Raw genomic sequence first — 8,140 nt, 5'->3', positions numbered from 1 at the left:
CAATATTTATTTATCAGCAGAATTCTACTTTCCAGTAAATAGCTAAAAGATGACATTTTCACAATTTTGTAAAACTGCTATATTTTGGGGCCAAAAGGGGGTCTTAATGAACCTACTCCTTTGAAGATCTAACATTGTTGGACTAAATTTTAGACGAATTATTTATATGTATATACACAAAATTGAGAAAGGAAATGGTGAAAGTGTCAAAGCGACAACGACCCGACCATAGAGCAGACAACAGCCGAACCCACCAATGGGTCTTCAATGTAGCGAGAAACTCCCTCACCCGGAGGCGTCCTTTAGCTGGCCCCTTAAAAATTATGTATACTAGTTTGAAGTGATAATGGACGTCAAACTAAACTACGAATTATACACAAGAAACTAAAATTAAAAATCATACAAGACAAACAAAGGCCAGAGGCTCCTGACTTGGAACAGGCGCAAAATTTTATATTACTTGAAAGTTGCAATACGTACAAATAGAAGTTCACAATTGTGAAGCTGAAGTCTTCCGCGTTTGTCGTAAAGATTTGTTCTAGGTTGACCCTTTTCTAGATTGAAGTTAAGTTATATAAGACAGACTTATAAATACCTATAACTGCAGTATTCTTTATTTAAAAATCGATGGAATAGATGCGTTTAACATGGTCACCAAATCGGCACCGAACTGTCATACATGCTATAATCAAAGGAACAAGTCAGCAGAAAGAGGTGTACCATTCGTTTCCATAGGAATGCCGATAGTTTGTTGAAATAAACGTCCTCCAACCTCCAAAAGTAAAAAACATCTTGTCAATAAAAAATATATCATCTTGATCATGATGATGTCTGTTTTAGAGATTTTTTGTTTGAATAAAAGTGTTTTTGACCTAGTACGATTTATCCCTTCCTAAAACAAGATACATTTGTATCTACCTTGCCCGTTCTTTTTTTTTTGAAACATAGTTGGACTATAAAAATAAGATGTGGTATAATTGCCAATGAGACAAATGACATTGAATTTAACAATAATAGGTCACCTTCTGGCCTTAAACAATGAACAAAACACATACTACATAGCTATAAAAGATCCCGAAGTTACAAATGTAAAACAATTCCAACGAGAAAACTAACAACGGCCTGATTTATGTACACAATAATGAATGAAATAAGTAATATAAAGCAACACACGACTGCCTCTGCATGACAGGCTTCTGACTTTGACACGTACAATAATGTGTATGGGGTTGTTTTTTTGTGGGGGGGGGGGGGGAGGGGGAGAAACTAGTTCTTCCACCCTGCGTTTAAGTTAGAAATGGGATACATTAGTGTAAAGGGTAAGGAAGTTAAATGTTTTATAGTAATGCAAATGGATAGAGAATTAGATTTCACGTAATTTTACGGATCTTTGGAATTCTAAAGTATCCACATCTGATTCACACCTGACCCACAGTAACTCTGAATACCCCCTTTGATTGCCGATACAATTTTAGGTTAATAGTGTGCTTTCGTGGAACATTTGGCAGACCCAGCAACATAACAGTGTTTCAAGGCACTCATGTAGGTTTAGGTATCCTGTACAACGAAGAAAATTCAATTGCAAAAGGGACATTGAAAGTTTCTATGATTGTTCAACATTTCTTCTCAAGTTGGTAAGTTTCTACGACCAAGTTTCTAGGGTGTATATGTCGAGTTAACAAAAAGGAAATTGGCAATACCTAATTCCGTTGTTTTCAGTTAAATTCTTTATTTGAAGCAGTGGTAGTATACAAAGATGCAACAAAACATGACTAGGCAACGTTTTGATGGTCACTAATAAGGGACATTGAAGCGGCACCACAAATATGAACAAATTGTCTTTACCTAAGCGAAAACACCCTAATGTAAGTTGTGATATAGGTTGGTACCAACTGACTATTCCATTTGTTCCACATAAACAAAATAAAAAATGTGCATACGACGATCGATGACGGACGTCAGAGATACATAATGTAAAAATGCATATTCTCTCTGCGGACGTTAAATATTAAATGAGGAATGTTCACACCATCTCTTTGGATTGGGTGACCCATTTTATAGCGTTGGTAGATTATATATATGTATGTAATAACAAGAGTAAAAGAGTGCCAAGCTGAAATGTCTCACCTGCTTACTTATCATATGATTGTATTTTTGTCGAAAATCTATGGTTTTATTACATACACGTGACATGACTAATGATCTATGAAAATGAGATCAAGGTCAGATGAACCATGCAAGACAGACATATTCATCTTACAATCATTCCATTAACTTTTATAATAGTCCTATTGCTTATATATAGTACCTTGGAGTCAGACCAAGCCGTCTATGAAATAATCATCTACCAATGAACCATTAGATTGAAGTCAAGGTCATACGAATCCTGCATTACAGACATGCAAACCTTACAATATTACTTTACACCACATATAATGAACGACCCTTTGCTTTTAGTATCTGTTAAACCAATGATTTTTTTTAACATTGGCCAATGAGCTATGAAAATTTGGTTAAGGTTATATGACAGCTACCTGACAGACAAATTCACCTTACAATCATTCCATATAAAAAATATAGTGCCTCTTTTGTTTTTAGTATCTGAAAAATAGACCGAACTACAAAAACGAAACAATGTCCACTGAACCATGAAATGAGGTCAAGGTCTGCAATTGGGACATATGCACATTAAAATCTTTTTATACACCAAATATTAATGACCTATTGCATATAGCATCCGAGATACCAACTTGACCACATACTTTTAACCTTGTTCACTGATCCAAAGATTGAGGTCAACCTAAAGTAAACACATCCTAACTGATAAACATGAAGTTCCAAGGAACCCATATACAAGATATAATTATGCTATTATTCTTTCATACCACAAATAAATGGGGAATGTGTCCATGGGACTCAGATGATGTCCCCACTTTGATATAATGTTCTAAAGGGACATAACTCTAATAGTGACGCTACCCAAATTTGTATTGGTTCTGAGTTTTGTGGTAAAAATCATTGTTTATAAGTTTCATAACATTTAGTTGTGGCAAACTTAAATAAGGGAATGGAAACGAAAATTTCAGTAATTTTTCCATTTGTTATGAGGCATAGTTCTTTAACGATAAAAGTAATGCCACCAGATTTCAAACTTAATTTGTGTTTTGTGGTAAAATGCTTTTGTCTAATCACCACCCCTGGAACTGCCACTATGTGAAGTTCTCTGTGGTAATGATTATGAGATAATTTTGTCTATTAGTCAGTCTTCTTGTGTCATTACCTTGCTGTTGTATTGATGTATAACCCACAGCATCTTTTACTCATATGTTTTAAAGCTAAATGATTTATCCAGATTGGTTGCTTGATTTAAAGAATATCTAATATTTTTTTATAATATTTTGTTATATTAATCTGTCCAAAATTTGGACCAACTGTATATATGAATGTTTTACTTTACCAGATACAATTGGCAACTTTCTTTAATGTGAGACAATATTAACTTTCTTCCATCAACTAAATCCTTTCATTTTTCAACTGATATTTATTTTAAAGAAAAAATAGTGACAGAATAATGCGATTGCAATATGTATAAAGGATCTTCATAGCAATACATGTCAAGTTTTGTTCAATTTGTTCGACTGATCTATAGTACTTATATTGTAATGTGTATACTAGAATAATTTGTCAATTATTTACATATATTTTTCAAAGATGTTTTGACATATGATGTCTATTATCACTGAACTAGTACACATCTTTGTTTAGGGGCTAGCTGAAGCATGACACTAGGGGTGCTGGATTTTTCTCACTGTATTGAAGACCCATTGGTGGACTTCATCAGTTTTCTGCTCTTTGACGAATTCTCAATTTTATTTCAGTGTTTTTTATATATATTTATGTCACCCGATCGACAATGTCGGGTGACATATTGCTTTTCCTCTGTTTCTTTTTCTGTATTATTATTATACTTCCACCTATTTTGTCCGGTAGGTTTTTTGGAGTGAAATGGAACCAATCTTAATGATAGTTCACTATAAGGTGGAACACAAAATTTCGGATTGCAGTAGGGTCTAAGACCATAAAAAATGGCTGCCGTTACCATGGAAACGGAACAATTGTGAAAAATTCCAGTTTTTGTTTTTGGTGAATAATTTGGAGATGCTTAAACTCAGAATCATTATATTTTAATACAATGGAGGTGCCGGCCATATCCTGGTTTTGGATGATTTTGGCAATTATTGGAACTACTATGTTGCCATGGAAACTACACCAAAAATTTAAAAAATATGAAAATGCTCTAATTGTTTTGAAACTTTAACATAACGATGAGCAACTTTGATAGACAAGGAATTTGGCTTTGGAATTTCCAAAATGGCTGCCGTAACCATGGAAACAATGCAAAAAGGTCAAAATGCTCCAAAAATGTCTGGGTTTGGGGAATAACTTTGATATGCTTGAACTTAAAATCATAAAATTTCTATACAATGTAGTTGTCCACTATATACAGGTTTTGAATGATTTTTACAATCATTGGAACTACTATGTTACCATGGATACAGGATCAAATATTTCAAAAATTTCAAAATGCTTCAAAATTGATGAAACTTAATATGATTGTTGACTGTCAGGTCTGCATGAGATTTTTGAAGTTGGAATTTCCAAAATGGCCACCGTTGCCATGGAAACTGCAAAAATGTCAAAAATTTCAAAATGCTCCAAACTTAATGAAACTTAATAGTATTGTTAACTAACATGTACAAATGAGACTTTCGACTTTGGAATTTTAAAAATGGCTGCCGTTGCCATGGAAACAGTAGAAATATGAAACTTTTAACAATGCTCTAAATGTACTGAAAATTTACAGAAAGATATATTGCAATTTATAGATCTGCTTAATTAACTGTTAAATTGTTTTCAGATGGCTGCCGCTTAGGGGCAATAAGGGAAGGGTGACATCCGCTATTGCTTGCAATGGCAATTCTAGTTATGTCACCCGATCGACAATGTCGGGTGACATATTGCTTTTCCTCTGTTTCTTTTTCTGTATTATTATTATACTTCCACCTATTTTGTCCGGTAGGTTTTTTGGAGTGAAATGGAACCAATCTTAATGATAGTTCACTATAAGGTGGAACACAAAATTTCGGATTGCAGTAGGGTCTAAGACCATAAAAAATGGCTGCCGTTACCATGGAAACGGAACAATTGTGAAAAATTCCAGTTTTTGTTTTTGGTGAATAATTTGGAGATGCTTAAACTCAGAATCATTATATTTTAATACAATGGAGGTGCCGGCCATATCCTGGTTTTGGATGATTTTGGCAATTATTGGAACTACTATGTTGCCATGGAAACTACACCAAAAATTTAAAAAATATGAAAATGCTCTAATTGTTTTGAAACTTTAACATAACGATGAGCAACTTTGATAGACAAGGAATTTGGCTTTGGAATTTCCAAAATGGCTGCCGTAACCATGGAAACAATGCAAAAAGGTCAAAATGCTCCAAAAATGTCTGGGTTTGGGGAATAACTTTGATATGCTTGAACTTAAAATCATAAAATTTCTATACAATGTAGTTGTCCACTATATACAGGTTTTGAATGATTTTTACAATCATTGGAACTACTATGTTACCATGGATACAGGATCAAATATTTCAAAAATTTCAAAATGCTTCAAAATTGATGAAACTTAATATGATTGTTGACTGTCAGGTCTGCATGAGATTTTTGAAGTTGGAATTTCCAAAATGGCCACCGTTGCCATGGAAACTGCAAAAATGTCAAAAATTTCAAAATGCTCCAAACTTAATGAAACTTAATAGTATTGTTAACTAACATGTACAAATGAGACTTTCGACTTTGGAATTTTAAAAATGGCTGCCGTTGCCATGGAAACAGTAGAAATATGAAACTTTTAACAATGCTCTAAATGTACTGAAAATTTACAGAAAGATATATTGCAATTTATAGATCTGCTTAATTAACTGTTAAATTGTTTTCAGATGGCTGCCGCTTAGGGGCAATAAGGGAAGGGTGACATCCGCTATTGCTTGCAATGGCAATTCTAGTTATGTCACCCGATCGACAATGTCGGGTGACATATTGTTATTCCTCCGTTTCTTTGTTATTATGTCACCCGATCGACAATGTCGGGTGACATATTGTTATTCCTCCGTTTCTTTGTTATTATTATTCTTATTCTTCCAATGATTTTTGTCCGGCAGCTTTTTTGGAGACAATGGAACCTGACTCTTGATGATAGTGAACTATAATGAGGAACCAAAAATTTCGGGTTGCAGTGGGTCTCAAGACCAAAAAAAATGGCTGCCGTTACCATGGAAACGGAACAATTGTGAAAAATTCCAGTTTTTGTTTTTGGTGAATAATTTGGAGATGCTTAAACTCAGAATCATTATATTTTGATACAATGAAGGTGCCAGGCATATACTGGTTTTGGGTGATTTTGGTCATTATTGGAACTACTATGTTGCCATGGAAACTACACCAAAAATTTCAAAAATATGAAAATGCTCCAATTCTTTTGAAACTTTAGCATAACGATGAGCAACTTTAGTAGATGTGGAAATTGGCGTTGGAATTTCCAAAATGTCTGCCGTTTCCATGGAAACAGGGCAAAAATGGTAAAAACGCTTTAAAAACCATTAAAAGTGGCATTTACTTCCTTAAAATGGTAGGTCAAATCCATTGAAACTCTGATGGTATGTTCCCTCTCATGTACCAATGTGGTATCTGCCATTAGAAATTTGGAATTGTATCTGTTACCATAGAAACCAGCCAAAATGTCAAAAAATTCAAAAATTTCAAAATGCTCAAAAAGAAATGAAACTTAATAGGATTGTTGACTGTCAAGTCTGTATGAGACTTTTGAAGTTGGAATTTCCAAAATGGCCACCGTTGCCATGGAAACTTCAGAAATGTCAAAAATTTTCAAAATGCTCCAAACTTAATGAAACTTAATATTATTGTCAGCTGGCATGTATAGATGAGACTTTTGACTTTGGAATTTTCAAAATGGCTGCCGTTGCCATGGAAACAGCAGAAATGTGACACTTTTGTCAATGCACTTATTGTACTGAAAATTTACAGAAAGATATATTGCAATACATAGATCTGCTTAATTTACTGTTAAATTGTTTCGAGATGGCTGCCGCTTAATGGCAATAAGGGAAGGGTGACATCCGCTATTGCTTGCAATGGCAATTCTAGTTATTCTTATTCTTCCAATGATTTTTGTCCGGCAGCTTTTTTGGAGACAATGAAACCTGACTCTTGATTATAGTAAACTATAATGAGGAACAAAAAATTTCGGGTTGCAGTGGGTCTGAAGACCATTAAAAATGGCTGCCGTTACCATGGAAACGGAACAAATGTGAAAAATTCCACTTTTTGGTTTTGGTTAATTATTTGGAGATGCTTATACTTAGAATCATTATATTTTGATACATTGTAGGTGCCCACTATATACTTCTTTTGGATGATTTTTGGCACTCATTGGAACTACTATGTTGCCATGGAAACCACACCAAAAATTTCCAAAATATCAAAATGCTCCAAATTTTATGAAACTTCACAGTAATGATGAGCAACATGGGAAGATGTGAAATTTGGCGTTGGAATTTCGAAAATGTCTACCGTTACCATGGAAACAATGCAAAAATGGTAAAAATGCTTCAAAAACCTTAAAAAGTGGCATTTACTCTCTGAAAATGGTAGGTCAAATCCATTGAAACTCTGATGGTATATTCCCTCCCATGAACCAATGTGGTATCTGCCACTAAAATTTTGGAAAAGTCTTTGTTACCATAGTAACCAACCAAAATGTCAAAAATTTCCAAAATTTCAAAATGCTCCAACATTGATGAAACCTAATATGTTTGTTGACTGTCAGGTCTGCATGAGATTTTTGAAGTTGGAATTTCCAAAATGGCTACCGTTGCCATGGAAACTGCAGAAATGTCAAATATTTTCAAAATGCTCCAAACTTAATGAAATTTAGTATTATTGTTAACTGGCATGTACAGATGAGACTTTTGACTTTGGAATTTCCAAAATGGCTGCCGTTGCCATGGAAACAGAAGAAATGTGAAACTTTTGACAATCCTCTAAATGAACT

Source organism: Mytilus trossulus, chromosome 4 (assembly GCF_036588685.1).
Source record: "Mytilus trossulus isolate FHL-02 chromosome 4, PNRI_Mtr1.1.1.hap1, whole genome shotgun sequence".
In the NCBI taxonomy this organism is placed as follows: Eukaryota; Metazoa; Mollusca; class Bivalvia; order Mytilida; family Mytilidae; genus Mytilus; species Mytilus trossulus.
Note: the sequence above shows the minus strand (reverse complement) of the source record.